This window comes from Notolepis coatsorum, assembly GCF_963971535.1.
Source record: "Notolepis coatsorum genome assembly, chromosome: 4".
Classification (NCBI taxonomy): Eukaryota; Metazoa; Chordata; class Actinopteri; order Aulopiformes; family Paralepididae; genus Notolepis; species Notolepis coatsorum.
Window position 1 is genome coordinate 114,185,741 of NC_140168.1, and position 18,914 is coordinate 114,204,654.

The 18,914-nt window shown below is 50.8% G+C and overlaps 1 pseudogene across 1 annotated transcript in view; it reads left to right on the forward strand.

The window, feature by feature from the left end:
- The window catches only part of LOC311226656 (kin of IRRE-like protein 1), a 223,499-nt pseudogene that overhangs the window by 153,296 nt on the left and 51,289 nt on the right, over positions 1-18,914 (forward strand). Inside the window, exons 11-13 of the transcript XR_014621046.1 lie at positions 1-177; positions 5,079-5,186; positions 6,494-6,621. The product of XR_014621046.1 is annotated as a kin of IRRE-like protein 1 (transcript). The remainder of the gene's footprint in view (positions 178-5,078; positions 5,187-6,493; positions 6,622-18,914) is intronic.

Sequence of the window (18,914 nt, forward strand, 5' to 3'; positions counted from 1 at the left end):
GCACCCTGCTGGAGCGCTACACCGTGGAGCAGAGCAGGCCGTCGGCCGGCGGAGGGGGGGTGCTCTCCACGCTGACCATCAACAACGTCATGGAGTCGGACTTCCTCTCCACCTACAACTGCACGGCCTGGAACGCCTTCGGCCCGGGGACCATGATCATCACGCTGGAGGAGACGGGTGAGGCTGAGACTAGTGGTGCACCATCATATATATATCGGCCGATATGGTCTTTTTTTTTTTACACGTCGGTATCGGGCCGATATAAAAAAAATAAATGAATGGGCGCTCCAGTAGCAGCACACCACATAGCGCGCCGCTGAGTCGCCAAGCGGTCGTCCCGGGTTCGTTTCCCAGTCCCGGCCACCATTTGCTGCATGTCTTCCCTACCTCTCCTCCCGTTCTCCCTCTCTCCCTCTATCGGTCCTGCGTGGCCAGAAAAAGCTGAAAATGCTATAAAAAACAAAGAATTCTAAATAAAATGAATGAATAAAGAATATCAGTAATTTCTGAAAATAAATGACAAAAGTTAAAAGAAATGCGTTTTGGAAAATAGCTCTTTATTTGATTATCATAAAAAAGTTTTTTCTATACAGAGATATCGACATCGGTAAATATCGGTATCGGCCAGAACAGCAATATTAATATCGGTTATCGGTATCGGCCACAATCTATCACACTAGCTGAGACCATAGGCCATTTGGAAGAATCGATAAATCGGGACCAAATTATCGATAAATATCGATATTTTTATTAGTATAAAAAAAAAGTTTAAAGTATTTTATTATTATTTAAACAACAAATGTATGTTTATTTTGCAGCAATTCTTTGTCGTTGACGCCATCTTTAGTGTTATAGATTTCCCTGTTCAAAACGACCACAGTGATCCTTCTCATGTTACAGTCTGGTCTCTGGATGTGATGGAGGAGTGCGCTGCATGTTGAAGGCACCGTGCAGAGTTGCAATTCAACTGAATTTACATGAAACGGGGATGTTTTAACTAAAACATGCCACAAGACCTAGTATTTTAGTATAGTATAAAGTATTTAAAAAATAATAATACAAAGAATAAAAATTTAATAATTTACACATGCAAAAAAATCTATAAGTGATGCCACTTGTAATTATCGATACAGCGATAAGTGGTCTCAGCCTTAGAGACAGACAGGTGAGCATCCGCTCCTTGTTGCCTCGTGACCTTGTTGTGCTGTATCTATTTCCCTCACCTTTTGACAGAGCTAGGCTAGCAGTCTGCTTCTAGTTCTCTGTGCTTAAAGGAACACGCTAACATTTTAAGACGGTAAGCTAATTTCCCCAAAAGTTGGCGTGTGCCTTTAACACTTTGGACGCCAGCGGTGTAAGCCATCCTTGTACTCAATGGGCCACCGCTCTAAGAGATAGGGATGCGTGGCGGTGTTTGCAGGGCTATATCTATATTCTATATTATAGCTATGGAGACAATACTAGGGCTGACCTTCAAAAAAAATTATTGGAATTCGAAGCTTCGGGGGCCGAGATATATATATATTATAATTTATTTTTATTCAAATACATTTTTTTAATAAATTTTTTTTTATGTTGTGGGACTTGTATAGCACTTTGTTCAACTTTGTCAGTGCTGTAAAGTTTAAACCTTTTTAAATCTTAGACAAACGAAACACTTTGCTTTCATGAAATATTGTAAGCCGTCATTTGAGGCTTTATAAAAGCAGCACAATGAACACAAATCTGTCAGTGCCGAGTCCGACCTCATCTTAAATAACAAACAGCATTGCTTGTTGTAGTTAACAAAGAGAGGCAGAGTTGATTTTGCACCAAAAATCAATTATATATATATTGATATATTATATATTCAGATTTTATTTTCATATTCGAATATTTCATATTTAAGACAGCCCTAGACAATACTATGGCTCATTTGACATCAACTATCCATCGTTCAACATGTGAAAAATAAGTAATTTCTTCATGTATACGTTTGCGTGTTATACCGTGGTGAATATTGTATAGTTTCAGAGTGATCCTGGCTAATTCCTGAAAATGGCGCTATGGAGCAATACGTGAATTTTGCTAAAAGCGTTTAGCGTTGCTTGTCTGGACACGCTATTATTTCCAATTCAAAGGTATATAATATGTATTATGTTTCATCATTAATGCATGAAAGGGGGGGTGGGGGGGGGGTCGTTTTTTGATGCTTTGATCGTCAGCAATGGCATACGTTTTGGAATTACTTTGCATATGATCGTTGCGATCGATGTGAAATCATGGTTCGATCAAAGTAGGATTGATGTCATATAGTCCTTACCTTTACTAGGAGGTATTCCAATTGTCTGATTGTGATTTTCCAGTATTGGTGTCCATTGGGTCCCCGACATAATCCGGCACAACACATGCATCGAGGGGCATTGGACGCGTTTCAATGTGATCGGGTGAACCGCTAGACTTGCCTGAACCAAAATTCTGAGCTCGGAGGGGTTTAGATGTAACACACGGTGTGCAATAAGGGTTCAAAGGGTGGGCGAAACTGCCACCTAGCAGGATGCGGCCGGTATTGCACTCTAGCGATCTCAGAATGATTTCCTATGGTAACACCGAGGTCCGTGAGCCGGAAATGAATAAAATAAAAAAATTAAATAACGATGAAAACCCAACTATCCTCGGGTCTGGCGCTGAATGAGTTAAGCCAGGCTAGCGTGCGTCTCTCTGTACTGGATGCACAGAGATGAAACTGCTACCTGTCTTCTTGTCTGAATCTGGTCTCCCTCTCTCTCCCCCACCCTCCTCTCCCCCCTCTCTCTCCCCCTCTCTCTTTCTCCTCTCTCCCCCCCTCTCCTCTCCCCCCTCTCTCTCCCCCTCTCTCTTTCTCCTCTCTCCCCCTCTCCTCTCCCCCTCTCTCTTCTCCTCTCTCCCCCTCTATCTTCTCCCCCCCCTCTCTCTCCCCCCCCTCCCCTCTCCCTCTCCCCTGTCTCTCTCTCCCCCCCTCTCTCTCTCCCCTCTCTCCCTCTCTCTCCCCTCTCTCTCCCGCCCCCCCCTCTCTCTCCCCCTCTCTCTCTCCCCCCTCTCTCCCTCTCTCTCCCTCTCCCCTCTCCCCCCTCCCCCCCCTCTCTCCTCCCCTCTCTCCCCTCTCTCTCCCGCCCCCCCTCTCTCTCCCCTCTCCCCTCTCTCTCCGCCCCCCTCTCTCTCCCGCCCCCCTCTCTCTCCCCTCTCTCACCCCTCTCCTCCCGCCCCCCCTCTCTCTCCCCTCTCTCTCCCTCTCTCTCCCGCCCCCCCTCTCTCTCCCCTCTCCCCTCCTCTCTCCCTCCCCCCCTCTCTCTCCCCTCTCTCTCCGCCCCCCCTCTCTCTCCTTCTCTCTCCCGCCCCCCTCTCTCTCCCCTCCCCTCTCTCCCTCTCTCTTCCCTCTCTCTCCCGCCCCCCTCTCTCTCCCCTCTCTCTCCCCCTCTCTCTCCCGCCCCCCCTCTCTCTCCCCTCTCCCCTCTCTCTCCCGCCCCCCCTCTCTCTCTCCCTCTCCCCTCTCTCTCCCGCCCCCCCTCTCTCTCCCCTCTCTCTCCGCCCCCCCTCTCTCCCCTCCCCTCTCTCTCCCTCCCCTCTCTCCTCTCTCTCCCGCCCCCCCCTCTCTCTCCCCTCTCCCCTCTCTCTCCTCCCGCCCCCCCTCTCTCTCCCCTCTCTCCCCTCTCCCCTCTCTCTCCCGCCCCCCCTCTCTCTCCCCTCTCTCTCCCGCCCCCCCTCTCTCTCCCCTCTCTCTCCCGCCCCCCCTCTCTCTCCCCTCTCTCTCCCGCCCCCCCCTCTCTCTCCCCTCTCTCTCCCGCCCCCCCTCTCTCCCCCCTCTCTCTCTCCCGCCCCCTCTCTCTCCTCCGCCCCCCCTCTCTCTCCCCTCTCTCTCCCCGCCCCCCTCTCTCTCCCCTCTCTCTCCCGCCCCCCCTCTCTCTCCCCTCTCTCTCCCGCCCCCCCTCTCTCTCCCATCTCCCTCTCTCTCCCGCCCCCCCTCTCTCCTCCCCTCTCTCTCCCCTCTCTCTCCCCGCCCCCCTCTCTCTCCCCTCTCTCTCCCGCCCCCCCCTCTCTCTCCCCTCTCTCTCCCCCTCTCCCCCCCTCTCCTCTCCCCTCTCTCCGCCCCCCCTCTCTCTCCCCTCTCTCTCCCGCCCCCCCTCTCTCTCCCCTCTCTCTCCCTCGCCCCCCTCCTCTCTCTCCCCTCTCTCTCCCCTCTCTCCGCCCCCCTCTCTCTCCCCCTCTCTCTCCCGCCCCCCCTCTCTCCTCTCCCCGCCCCCCCTCTCTCTCCCCTCTCTCTCCCGCCCCCCCCTCTCTCTCCCCTCTCCCCTCTCTCTCCCGCCCCCCCTCTCCTCTCCCGCCCCCCTCTCTCTCCCCCTCTCTCCCGCCCCCCCCTCTCTCTCCCCCTCTCTCTCCCTCCCCCCCTCTCTCTCCCCTCTCTCTCCCGCCCCCCCTCTCTCTCCCCTCTCTCTCCCGCCCCCCCTCTCTCTCCCCTCTCTCTCCCGCCCCCCTCTCTCTCCCTCTCTCCCGCCCCCCCTCTCTCTCCCCTCTCCCCTCTCTCTCCCGCCCCCCCTCTCTCTCCCCCTCTCCCCTCTCTCTCCCGCCCCCCCTCTCTCTCCCCTCTCTCTCCCCGCCCCCCCTCTCTCTCCCCCTCTCTCCCCCCCCCCCTCTCTCTCCCGCCCCCCCTCTCTCTCCCCTCTCCCCTCTCTCTCCCGCCCCCCTCTCTCTCCCCTCTCTCTCCCGCCCCCCCTCTCTCTCCCCTCTCTCTCCCGCCCCCCCTCTCTCTCCCCTCTCTCTCCCGCCCCCCCTCTCTCTCCCCTCTCTCTCCCGCCCCCCCTCTCTCCCCCCTCTCTCTCCCCTCTCTCTCCCCCCTCTCCCCTCTCTCTCCCGCCCCCCCTCTCTCTCCCACTCTCTCCCCCCCCCCTCTCTCTCCCCTCTCTCTCCCCTCTCTCTCCCGCCCCCCCTCTCTCTCCCGCCCCCCCTCTCTCTCCCCTCTCTCTCCCGCCCCCCCTCTCTCTCCCCCCCCCCTCTCTCTCCCGCCCCCCCTCTCTCTCCCCTCCCCCCCCCCCCCCCCCCCCCCCCCCCCCCCCCCCTCTCAGAGGAGGTCCCAGTGGGCATCATAGCCGGTGGCACGGTGGGCTGCACCATCCTGTTGTTCCTCTGCCTCCTGGTGTTGGTCCTGATCTTCTACCGGCAGCGGAAAGGCAGTGAGTTTACTACCATCCTGATCCTGATCCACCTCCTGAGTTTACTACCATCCTGATCCTGATCCACCTCCTGAGTTTACTACCATCCTGATCCTGATCCACCTCCTCAGTTTACTACCATCCTGATCCTGATCCACCTCCTCAGTTTACTACCATCCTGATCCTGATCCACCTCCTCAGTTTACTACCATCCTGATCCTGATCCTGATCCACCTCCTCAGTTTACTACCATCCTGATCCTGATCCTGATCCACCTCCTCAGTTTACTACCATCCTGATCCTGATCCTGATCCTGATCCACCTCCTCAGTTTACTACCATCCTGATCCTGATCCTGATCCACCTCCTCAGTTTACTACCATCCTGATCCTGATCCTGATCCTGATCCACCTCCTCAGTTTACTACCATCCTGATCCTGATCCTGATCCACCTCCTCAGTTTACTACCATCCTGATCCTGATCCACCTCCTCAGTTTACTACCATCCTGATCCTGATCCTTATCCACCTCCTCAGTTTACTACCATCCTGATCCTGAGCCACCTCCTCAGTTTACTACCATCCTGATCCTGATCCACCTCCTCAGTTTACTACCATCCTGATCCTGATCCTGATCCACCTCCTGAGTTTACTACCATCCTGATCCTGATCCACCTCCTCAGTTTACTACCATCCTGATCCTGATCCACCTCCTCAGTTTACTACCATCCTGATCCTGATCCACCTCCTCAGTTTACTACCATCCTGATCCTGATCCACCTCCTCAGTTTACTACCATCCTGATCCTGATCCACCTCCTCAGTTTACTACCATCCTGATCCTGATCCACCTCCTCAGTTTACTACCATCCTGATCCTGATCCACCTCCTCAGTTTACTACCATCCTGATCCTGATCCACCTCCTCAGTTTACTACCATCCTGATCCTGATCCTGATCCACCTCCTCAGTTTACTACCATCCTGATCCTGATCCACCTCCTCAGTTTACTACCATCCTGATCCTGATCCACCTCCTCAGTTTACTACCATCCTGATCCTGATCCACCTCCTCAGTTTACTACCATCCTGATCCACCTCCTGCTCCCGAGTTCATCCTTTTACAATATCAGTGGAATATCACTAAATTGTGTTTTACAGTGGATTTTCCCTTCGGTCACTTTCTAACTAACTTATTATTGTGTATATACGTATGTCATGTTGGTATAAAAACCCATGCGGAGAGGACACGTTATCCCGTGACCCCTGACCTCGTCCCGGAGCGAGTGGCAGGTCTCCAGCTGTGTTCAACCTCGCCGTGTTGTGCTTCCAGGTCGCCGCGGGGTCACGCTGGGCAAGCCCGACATCAAGGTGGAGACCATCACCAAGGAGGCCCACAGCCTGGAGGAGGACTCGGGCAGCGTGTGCACCGCCTCGCGCATGGTGAAGGCCATGTACTCGGTGAGTCACCACGGCAACGCAGCAACATGTTATATAATTATATATATATATATATATATATATATATATATATATATATATATATATATATATATATATATATATATATATATATTAGCGCTGTCAATAGTTACACATTTTTTTTACTAATTAATCTCACAATTTTCTGTAATTTATCTAGATTAATCTAGAATAAAAATCGCATTTTTCTACTTAAGACCGAAGCTTGTAACAGATATTTACTTGAGTAAAATCATGGAATTAATGTAAAATCAACACAGAGAGAGTATATTTAGATTTTAATAGCTTTCTTTGAATACAGTTTCTCTCCTGTGAAATACAAATGTTCAACAAAACCATCAACATTGACTCAGCTTTAAAGACCTCTCTCTTATATCCGCGGCGCTAACAGAAATAAAAACAACCCAGGCCTATGTTAAAGTGCAGACTGGCTTAGAGGACGATAATGTCTTGTATGAACTACCAGTAATATAAATCATATTAACAACTAGGGCTGTACCGAATGTCATTTTTTAACATTCAAAGCTTCTAATGAAGTATTCGAACGAAGCTTCGAATGTCTGTAAAAAAATGTTTATTGTTTGTATTTATTTAAAAAAAAATTAAACTAAATCCTCAATTTGAATAAAGTGATTAATCTGATTAAATTAGTATTTTTTTTATTAAATCAACTTTCTTTAATGAATATAACTCATCAGTTTCGTCAAATATAAATAATCCAATAAGGGCAGGGTTGGTACGAAAGTGATGGTGACGTCTTATAGTATAATATTATAATATTAGTGTAGCCTAATCTTTATCTGCAACTGTGAAGAAAAACCCCATTGATTTAAACAGATTGAATAGATATATACAAAAAAGATGTATATATATAAAAAATAAAAAATAAGAATTATTCAAATGTTGATTTAGAATTCTAATGTCAACATTATAGAGCTGCACTATACTGTCAAATGTAAACAAACGGTGAAGAAATAGAGAAAATACTGTGTGTTTATGAATGACGTCACTGAATAACTCACGTCAGGGATGCGCCACTTTATCACAGCTGATACGAATTCAACGTAAACCTTTAGTATGGATCTGGCGGCCAGGTGCTGATCCAATCCATTTGTTGTTGTTTTTCTTTACTGAATAACAAATCCTTGGGTTTCTGGATAAATATGAGATATGATCCGTTTTCCCGTATCATCGGTTTACACAATGTTATCGTTGTATCTTTCCGATGGCATCCCTCCTAGATACACGTACACTCTCACACCGCATGGCAGAGGTCAGGGGTCAGGGGGCACCCGCACTGCAGACCCCCTAACACAGCTTGTAGTTCAATGCCTTGCTCATTGTGGCAGCCACCCATACCCTGACACCCTGCAGTGACCAGTGGCCTACAGCTGGACTACACCCTCTGTATCTCCTCACTTCTGACAGAGCCAGGCTAGCAGGTTGTGTCTACTTCCACTTCCTCTAACAGAGCCAGGCTAGCAGCTTGTACTTCCACTTCCTTTAACAGAGCCAGGCTAGCAGCTTGTACTTCCACTTCCTCTAACAGAGCCAGGCTAGCAGCTTGTGTCTACTTCCACTTCCTTTAACAGAGCCAGGCTAGCAGCTTGTGTCTACTTCCACTTCCTTTAACAGAGCCAGGCTAGCAGCTTGTGTCTACTTCCACTTCCTCTAACAGAGCCAGGCTAGCAGCTTGTGTCTACTTCCACTTCCTCTAACAGAGCCAGGCTAGCAGCTTGTGTCTACTTCCACTTCCTCTAACAGAGCCAGGCTAGCAGCTTGTGTCTACTTCCACTTCCTCTAACAGAGCCAGGCTAGCAGCTTGTGTCTACTTCCACTTCCTCTAACAGAGCCAGGCTAGCAGCTTGTGCTTCCAGTTCCTCTAACAGAGCCAGGCTAGCAGCTTCTACTTCCACTTCCTCTAACAGAGCCAGGCTAGCAGCTTCTACTTCCAGTTCCTCTAACAGAGCCAGGCTAGCAGCTTGTGCTTCCAGTTCCTCTAACAGAGCCAGGCTAGCAGCTTGTACTTCCACTTCCTTTAACAGAGCCAGGCTAGCAGCTTGTGTCTACTTCCACTTCCTCTAACAGAGCCAGGCTAGCAGCTTGTACTTCCACTTCCTTTAACAGAGCCAGGCTAGCAGCTTGTACTTCCACTTCCTCTAACAGAGCCAGGCTAGCAGCTTGTACTTCCACTTCCTCTAACAGAGCCAGGCTAGCAGCTTGTACTTCCTGTTCCTCTAACAGAGCCAGGCTAGCAGCTTGTACTTCCACTTCCTCTAACAGAGCCAGGCTAGCAGCTTGTACTTCCTGTTCCTCTAACAGAGCCAGGCTAGCAGCTTGTGTCTACTTCCACTTCCTCTAACAGAGCCAGGCTAGCAGCTTGTACTTCCTGTTCCTCTAACAGAGCCAGGCTAGCAGCTTGTACTTCCACTTCCTCTAACAGAGCCAGGCTAGCAGCTTGTACTTCCACTTCCTCTAACAGAGCCAGGCTAGCAGCTTGTACTTCCTGTTCCTCTAACAGAGCCAGGCTAGCAGCTTGTACTTCCACTTCCTCTAACAGAGCCAGGCTAGCAGCTTGTACTTCCTGTTCCTCTAACAGAGCCAGGCTAGCAGCTTGTACTTCCACTTCCTCTAACAGAGCCAGGCTAGCAGCTTGTACTTCCTGTTCCTCTAACAGAGCCAGGCTAGCAGCTTGTACTTCCACTTCCTCTAACAGAGCCAGGCTAGCAGCTTGTACTTCCTGTTCCTCTAACATAGCCAGGCTAGCAGCTTGTACTTCCTGTTCCTCTAACAGAGCCAAGCTAGCAGCTTGTACTTCCTGTTCCTCTAACAGAGCCAGGCTAGCAGCTTGTACTTCCACTTCCTCTAACAGAGCCAGGCTAGCAGCTTGTGCTTCCACTTCCTCTAACAGAGCCAGGCTAGCAGCTTGTGCTTCCTGTTCCTCTAACAGAGCCAGGCAAGCAGCTTGTACTTCCTGTTCCTCTAACAGAGCCAGGCTAGCAGCTTGTACTTCCACTTCCTCTAACAGAGCCAGGCTAGCAGCTTGTGTCTACTTCCACTTCCTCTAACAGAGCCAGGCTAGCAGCTTGTACTTCCACTTCCTCTAACAGAGCCAGGCTAGCAGCTTGTACTTCCTGTTCCTCTAACAGAGCCAGGCTAGCAGCTTGTACTTCCACTTCCTCTAACAGAGCCAGGCTAGCAGCTTCTACTTCCTGTTCCTCTAACAGAGGCAGGCTAGCAGCTTGTGTCTACTTCCACTTCCTCTAACAGAGCCAGGCTAGCAGCTTGTGCTTCCTGTTCCTCTAACAGAGCCAGGCTAGCAGCTTGTACTTCCACTTCCTCTAACAGAGTCAGGCTAGCAGCTTGTACTTCCTGTTCCTCTAACAGAGCCAGGCTAGCAGCTTGTGTTTCCTGTTCCTCTAACAGAGCCAGGCTAGCAGGTTGTGTCTACTTCCACTTCCTCTAACAGAGCCAGGCTAGCAGCTTGTACTTCCTGTTCCTCTAACAGAGCCAGGCTAGCAGCTTGTACTTCCTGTTCCTCTAACAGAGCCAGGCTAGCAGCTTGTACTTCCACTTCCTCTAACAGAGCCAGGCTAGCAGCTTGTGCTTCCACTTCCTCTAACAGAGCCAGGCTAGCAGCTTGTACTTCCACTTCCTCTAACAGAGCCAGGCTAGCAGCTTGTACTTCCTGTTCCTCTAACAGAGCCAGGCTAGCAGCTTGTACTTCCACTTCCTCTAACAGAGCCAGGCTAGCAGCTTGTACTTTATGTTCCTCTAACAGAGCCAGGCTAGCAGCTTGTACTTCCTGTTCCTCTAACAGAGTCAGGCTAGCAGCTTGTACTTCCTGTTCCTCTAACAGAGCCAGGCTAGCAGCTTGTACTTCCACTTCCTCTAACAGAGCCAGGCTAGCAGCTTGTACTTCCACTTCCTCTAACAGAGTCAGGCTAGCAGCTTGTACTTCCTGTTCCTCTAACAGAGCCAGGCTAGCAGCTTGTACTTCCTGTTCCTCTAACAGAGCCAGGCTAGCAGCTTGTACTTCCTGTTCCTCTAACAGAGCCAGGCTAGCAGCTTGTACTTCCTGTTCCTCTAACAGAGCCAGGCTAGCAGCTTGTACTTCCACTTCCTCTAACAGAGCCAGGCTAGCAGCTTGTACTTCCTGTTCCTCTAACAGAGCCAGGCTAGCAGCTTGTACTTCCACTTCCTCTAACAGAGCCAGGCTAGCAGCTTGTACTTCCTGTTCCTCTAACAGAGCCAGGCTAGCAGCTTGTACTTCCACTTCCTCTAACAGAGCCAGGCTAGCAGCTTGTACTTCCACTTCCTCTAACAGAGCCAGGCTAGCAGCTTGTACTTCCTGTTCCTCTAACAGAGCCAGGCTAGCAGCTTGTACTTCCACTTCCTCTAACAGAGCCAGGCTAGCAGCTTGTACTTCCTGTTCCTCTAACAGAGCCAGGCTAGCAGCTTGTACTTCCACTTCCTCTAACAGAGCCAGGCTAGCAGCTTGTACTTCCTGTTCCTCTAACAGAGCCAGGCTAGCAGCTTGTACTTCCACTTCCTCTAACAGGGCCAGGCTAGCAGCTTGTACTTCCTGTTCCTCTAACATAGCCAGGCTAGCAGCTTGTACTTCCTGTTCCTCTAACAGAGCCAAGCTAGCAGCTTGTACTTCCTGTTCCTCTAACAGAGCCAGGCTAGCAGCTTGTACTTCCACTTCCTCTAACAGAGCCAGGCTAGCAGCTTGTGCTTCCACTTCCTCTAACAGAGCCAGGCTAGCAGCTTGTGCTTCCACTTCCTCTAACAGAGCCAGGCTAGCAGCTTGTGTCTACTTCCACTTCCTCTAACAGAGCCAGGCTAGCAGCTTGTACTTCCACTTCCTCTAACAGAGCCAGGCTAGCAGCTTGTACTTCCTGTTCCTCTAACAGAGCCAGGCTAGCAGCTTGTACTTCCACTTCCTCTAACAGAGCCAGGCTAGCAGCTTCTACTTCCTGTTCCTCTAACAGAGGCAGGCTAGCAGCTTGTGTCTACTTCCACTTCCTCTAACAGAGCCAGGCTAGCAGCTTGTGCTTCCTGTTCCTCTAACAGAGCCAGGCTAGCAGCTTGTACTTCCACTTCCTCTAACAGAGTCAGGCTAGCAGCTTGTACTTCCTGTTCCTCTAACAGAGCCAGGCTAGCAGCTTGTGTTTCCTGTTCCTCTAACAGAGCCAGGCTAGCAGGTTGTGTCTACTTCCACTTCCTCTAACAGAGCCAGGCTAGCAGCTTGTACTTCCTGTTCCTCTAACAGAGCCAGGCTAGCAGCTTGTACTTCCTGTTCCTCTAACAGAGCCAGGCTAGCAGCTTGTACTTCCACTTCCTCTAACAGAGCCAGGCTAGCAGCTTCTACTTCCTGTTCCTCTAACAGAGCCAGGCTAGCAGCTTCTACTTCCTGTTCCTCTAACAGAGCCAGGCTAGCAGCTTGTACTTCCACTTCCTCTAACAGAGCCAGGCTAGCAGCTTCTACTTCCTGTTCCTCTAACAGAGCCAGGCTAGCAACTTGTACTTCCACTTCCTCTAACAGAGCCAGGCTAGCAGCTTCTACTTCCACTTCCTCTAACAGAGCCAGGCTAGCAGCTTGTGCTTCCACTTCCTCTAACAGAGCCAGGCTATCAGCTTGTACTTCCACTTCCTCTAACAGAGCCAGGCTAGCAGCTTGTACTTCCTGTTCCTCTAACAGAGCCAGGCTAGCAGCTTGTACTTCCTGTTCCTCTAACAGAGCCAGGCTAGCAGCTTGTACTTCCTGTTCCTCTAACAGAGCCAGGCTAGCAGCTTCTACTTCCTGTTCCTCTAACAGAGCCAGGCTAGCAGCTTGTACTTCCTGTTCCTCTAACAGAGCCAGGCTAGCAGCTTGTACTTCCTGTTCCTCTAACAGAGCCAGGCTAGCAGCTTGTACTTCCTCTAACAGAGCCAGGCTAGCAGCTTGTACTTCCACTTCCTCTAACAGAGCCAGGCTAGCAGCTTGTACTTCCACTTCCTCTAACAGAGCCAGGCTAGCAGCTTGTACTTCCTGTTCCTCTAACAGAGCCAGGCTAGCAGCTTGTACTTCCTGTTCCTCTAACAGAGCCAGGCTAGCAGCTTGTACTTCCTGTTCCTCTAACAGAGCCAGGCTAGCAGCTTGTACTTCCTGTTCCTCTAACAGAGCCAGGCTAGCAGCTTGTACTTCCACTTCCTCTAACAGAGCCAGGCTAGCAGCTTGTACTTCCACTTCCTCTAACAGAGCAAGGCTAGCAGCTTGTACTTCCTGTTCCTCTAACAGAGCCAGGCTAGCAGCTTGTACTTCCTGTTCCTCTAACAGAGCCAGGCTAGCAGCTTGTACTTCCACTTCCTCTAACAGAGCCAGGCTAGCAGCTTGTGTCTACTTCCACTTCCTCTAACAGAGCCAGGCTAGCAGCTTGTACTTCCACTTCCTCTAACAGAGCCAGGCTAGCAGCTTGTGTCTACTTCCACTTCCTCTAACAGAGCCAGGCTAGCAGCTTGTACTTCCTGTTCCTCTAACAGAGCCAGGCTAGCAGCTTGTACTTCCACTTCCTCTAACAGAGCCAGGCTAGCAGCTTCTACTTCCTGTTCCTCTAACAGAGCCAGGCTAGCAGCTTGTACTTCCACTTCCTCTAACAGAGCCAGGCTAGCAGCTTCTACTTCCACTTCCTCTAACAGAGCCAGGCTAGCAGCTTGTGCTTCCACTTCCTCTAACAGAGCCAGGCTATCAGCTTGTACTTCCACTTCCTCTAACAGAGCCAGGCTAGCAGCTTGTACTTCCTGTTCCTCTAACAGAGCCAGGCTAGCAGCTTGTACTTCCTGTTCCTCTAACAGAGCCAGGCTAGCAGCTTGTACTTCCTGTTCCTCTAACAGAGCCAGGCTAGCAGCTTCTACTTCCTGTTCCTCTAACAGAGCCAGGCTAGCAGCTTGTACTTCCTGTTCCTCTAACAGAGCCAGGCTAGCAGCTTGTACTTCCTGTTCCTCTAACAGAGCCAGGCTAGCAGCTTGTACTTCCTCTAACAGAGCCAGGCTAGCAGCTTGTACTTCCACTTCCTCTAACAGAGCCAGGCTAGCAGCTTGTACTTCCACTTCCTCTAACAGAGTCAGGCTAGCAGCTTGTACTTCCTGTTCCTCTAACAGAGCCAGGCTAGCAGCTTGTACTTCCTGTTCCTCTAACAGAGCCAGGCTAGCAGCTTGTACTTCCTGTTCCTCTAACAGAGCCAGGCTAGCAGCTTGTACTTCCTGTTCCTCTAACAGAGCCAGGCTAGCAGCTTGTACTTCCACTTCCTCTAACAGAGCCAGGCTAGCAGCTTGTACTTCCACTTCCTCTAACAGAGCAAGGCTAGCAGCTTGTACTTCCTGTTCCTCTAACAGAGCCAGGCTAGCAGCTTGTACTTCCTGTTCCTCTAACAGAGCCAGGCTAGCAGCTTGTACTTCCACTTCCTCTAACAGAGCCAGGCTAGCAGCTTGTGTCTACTTCCACTTCCTCTAACAGAGCCAGGCTAGCAGCTTGTACTTCCACTTCCTCTAACAGAGCCAGGCTAGCAGCTTGTGTCTACTTCCACTTCCTCTAACAGAGCCAGGCTAGCAGCTTGTACTTCCTGTTCCTCTAACAGAGCCAGGCTAGCAGCTTGTACTTCCTGTTCCTCTAACAGAGCCAGGCTAGCAGCTTGTGTCTACTTCCACTTCCTCTAACAGAGCCAGGCTAGCAGCTTGTACTTCCAGTTCCTCTAACAGAGCCAGGCTAGCAGCTTGTACTTCCTGTTCCTCTAACAGAGCTGGCTAGCAGCTTGTACTTCCTGTTCCTCTAACAGAGCCAGGCTAGCAGCTTGTACTTCCTGTTCCTCTAACAGAGCCAGGCTAGCAGCTTGTACTTCCTGTTCCTCTAACAGAGCCAGGCTAGCAGCTTGTACTTCCTGTTCCTCTAACAGAGCCAGGCTAGCAGCTTGTACTTCCTGTTCCTCTAACAGAGCCAGGCTAGCAGCTTGTGCTTCCTGTTCCTCTAACAGAGCCAGGCTAGCAGCTTGTACTTCCTGTTCCTCTAACAGAGCCAGGCTAGCAGCTTGTACTTCCTGTTCCTCTAACAGAGCCAGGCTAGCAGCTTGTGCTTCCACTTCCTCTAACAGAGCCAGGCTAGCAGCTTGTACTTCCACTTCCTCTAACAGAGCCAGGCTAGCAGCTTGTGTCTACTTCCACTTCCTCTAACAGAGCCAAGCTAGCAGCTTGTGCTTCCACTTCCTCTAACAGAGCCAGGCTAGCAGCTTGTGCTTCCACTTCCTCTAACAGAGCCAGGCTAGCAGCTTGTGTCTACTTCCACTTCCTCTAACAGAGCCAGGCTAGCAGCTTGTGCTTCCACTTCCTCTAACAGAGCCAGGCTAGCAGCTTGTGTCTACTTCCACTTCCTCTAACAGAGCCAGGCTAGCAGCTTCTGCTTCCTGTTCCTCTAACAGAGCCAGGCTAGCAGCTTGTACTTCCTGTTCCTCTAACAGAGCCAGGCTAGCAGCTTGTACTTCCAGTTCCTCTAACAGAGCCAGGCTAGCAGCTTGTACTTCCACTTCCTCTAACAGAGCCAGGCTAGCAGCTTGTACTTCCTGTTCCTCTAACAGAGCCAGGCTAGCAGCTTGTACTTCCTGTTCCTCTAACAGAGCCAGGCTAGCAGCTTGTGCTTCCAGTTCCTCTAACAGAGCCAGGCTAGCAGCTTGTACTTCCACTTCCTCTAACAGAGCCAGGCTAGCAGCTTGTACTTCCTGTTCCTCTAACAGAGCCAGGCTAGCAGCTTGTACTTCCTGTTCCTCTAACAGAGCCAGGCTAGCAGCTTATACTTCCACTTCCTCTAACAGAGCCAGGCTAGCAGCTTGTACTTCCACTTCCTCTAACAGAGCCAGGCTAGCAGCTTGTATCTACTTCCACTTCCTCTAACAGAGCCAGGCTAGCAGCTTGTACTTCCTGTTCCTCTAACAGAGCCAGGCTAGCAGCTTGTACTTCCTGTTCCTCTAACAGAGCCAGGCTAGCAGCTTGTGTCTACTTCCACTTCCTCTAACAGAGCCAGGCTAGCAGCTTGTACTTCCAGTTCCTCTAACAGAGCCAGGCTAGCAGCTTCTACTTCCTGTTCCTCTAACAGAGCCAGGCTAGCAGCTTGTACTTCCTGTTCCTCTAACAGAGCCAGGCTAGCAGCTTGTACTTCCTGTTCCTCTAACAGAGCCAGGCTAGCAGCTTGTACTTCCTGTTCCTCTAACAGAGCCAGGCTAGCAGCTTGTACTTCCACTTCCTCTAACAGAGCCAGGCTAGCAGCTTGTACTTCCACTTCCTCTAACAGAGCCAGGCTAGCAGCTTGTACTTCCTGTTCCTCTAACAGAGCCAGGCTAGCAGCTTGTGCTTCCACTTCCTCTAACAGAGCCAAGCTAGCAGCTTGTACTTCCTGTTCCTCTAACAGAGCCAGGCTAGCAGCTTGTACTTCCTGTTCCTCTAACAGAGCCAGGCTAGCAGCTTGTACTTCCACTTCCTCTAACAGAGCCAGGCTAGCAGCTTGTGCTTCCACTTCCTCTAACAGAGCCAGGCTAGCAGCTTGTGTCTACTTCCACTTCCTCTAACAGAGCCAGGCTAGCAGCTTGTGCTTCCACTTCCTCTAACAGAGCCAGGCTAGCAGCTTGTGTCTACTTCCACTTCCTCTAACAGAGCCAGGCTAGCAGCTTCTGCTTCCTGTTCCTCTAACAGAGCCAGGCTAGCAGCTTGTACTTCCTGTTCCTCTAACAGAGCCAGGCTAGCAGCTTGTACTTCCTGTTCCTCTAACAGAGCCAGGCTAGCAGCTTGTACTTCCTCTAACAGAGCCAGGCTAGCAGCTTGTACTTCCACTTCCTCTAACAGAGCCAGGCTAGCAGCTTGTACTTCCACTTCCTCTAACAGAGTCAGGCTAGCAGCTTGTACTTCCTGTTCCTCTAACAGAGCCAGGCTAGCAGCTTGTACTTCCTGTTCCTCTAACAGAGCCAGGCTAGCAGCTTGTACTTCCTGTTCCTCTAACAGAGCCAGGCTAGCAGCTTGTACTTCCTGTTCCTCTAACAGAGCCAGGCTAGCAGCTTGTACTTCCACTTCCTCTAACAGAGCCAGGCTAGCAGCTTGTACTTCCACTTCCTCTAACAGAGCAAGGCTAGCAGCTTGTACTTCCTGTTCCTCTAACAGAGCCAGGCTAGCAGCTTGTACTTCCTGTTCCTCTAACAGAGCCAGGCTAGCAGCTTGTACTTCCACTTCCTCTAACAGAGCCAGGCTAGCAGCTTGTGTCTACTTCCACTTCCTCTAACAGAGCCAGGCTAGCAGCTTGTACTTCCACTTCCTCTAACAGAGCCAGGCTAGCAGCTTGTGTCTACTTCCACTTCCTCTAACAGAGCCAGGCTAGCAGCTTGTACTTCCTGTTCCTCTAACAGAGCCAGGCTAGCAGCTTGTACTTCCTGTTCCTCTAACAGAGCCAGGCTAGCAGCTTGTGTCTACTTCCACTTCCTCTAACAGAGCCAGGCTAGCAGCTTGTACTTCCAGTTCCTCTAACAGAGCCAGGCTAGCAGCTTGTACTTCCTGTTCCTCTAACAGAGCTGGCTAGCAGCTTGTACTTCCTGTTCCTCTAACAGAGCCAGGCTAGCAGCTTGTACTTCCTGTTCCTCTAACAGAGCCAGGCTAGCAGCTTGTACTTCCTGTTCCTCTAACAGAGCCAGGCTAGCAGCTTGTACTTCCTGTTCCTCTAACAGAGCCAGGCTAGCAGCTTGTACTTCCTGTTCCTCTAACAGAGCCAGGCTAGCAGCTTGTGCTTCCTGTTCCTCTAACAGAGCCAGGCTAGCAGCTTGTACTTCCTGTTCCTCTAACAGAGCCAGGCTAGCAGCTTGTACTTCCTGTTCCTCTAACAGAGCCAGGCTAGCAGCTTGTGCTTCCACTTCCTCTAACAGAGCCAGGCTAGCAGCTTGTACTTCCACTTCCTCTAACAGAGCCAGGCTAGCAGCTTGTGTCTACTTCCACTTCCTCTAACAGAGCCAAGCTAGCAGCTTGTGCTTCCACTTCCTCTAACAGAGCCAGGCTAGCAGCTTGTGCTTCCACTTCCTCTAACAGAGCCAGGCTAGCAGCTTGTGTCTACTTCCACTTCCTCTAACAGAGCCAGGCTAGCAGCTTGTGCTTCCACTTCCTCTAACAGAGCCAGGCTAGCAGCTTGTGTCTACTTCCACTTCCTCTAACAGAGCCAGGCTAGCAGCTTCTGCTTCCTGTTCCTCTAACAGAGCCAGGCTAGCAGCTTGTACTTCCTGTTCCTCTAACAGAGCCAGGCTAGCAGCTTGTACTTCCACTTCCTCTAACAGAGCCAGGCTAGCAGCTTGTGTCTACTTCCACTTCCTCTAACAGAGCCAAGCTAGCAGCTTGTGCTTCCACTTCCTCTAACAGAGCCAGGCTAGCAGCTTGTGCTTCCACTTCCTCTAACAGAGCCAGGCTAGCAGCTTGTGTCTACTTCCACTTCCTCTAACAGAGCCAGGCTAGCAGCTTGTGCTTCCACTTCCTCTAACAGAGCCAGGCTAGCAGCTTGTGTCTACTTCCACTTCCTCTAACAGAGCCAGGCTAGCAGCTTCTGCTTCCTGTTCCTCTAACAGAGCCAGGCTAGCAGCTTGTACTTCCTGTTCCTCTAACAGAGCCAGGCTAGCAGCTTGTACTTCCAGTTCCTCTAACAGAGCCAGGCTAGCAGCTTGTACTTCCACTTCCTCTAACAGAGCCAGGCTAGCAGCTTGTACTTCCTGTTCCTCTAACAGAGCCAGGCTAGCAGCTTGTACTTCCTGTTCCTCTAACAGAGCCAGGCTAGCAGCTTGTGCTTCCAGTTCCTCTAACAGAGCCAGGCTAGCAGCTTGTACTTCCACTTCCTCTAACAGAGCCAGGCTAGCAGCTTGTACTTCCTGTTCCTCTAACAGAGCCAGGCTAGCAGCTTGTACTTCCTGTTCCTCTAACAGAGCCAGGCTAGCAGCTTATACTTCCACTTCCTCTAACAGAGCCAGGCTAGCAGCTTGTACTTCCACTTCCTCTAACAGAGCCAGGCTAGCAGCTTGTATCTACTTCCACTTCCTCTAACAGAGCCAGGCTAGCAGCTTGTACTTCCTGTTCCTCTAACAGAGCCAGGCTAGCAGCTTGTACTTCCTGTTCCTCTAACAGAGCCAGGCTAGCAGCTTGTGTCTACTTCCACTTCCTCTAACAGAGCCAGGCTAGCAGCTTGTACTTCCAGTTCCTCTAACAGAGCCAGGCTAGCAGCTTCTACT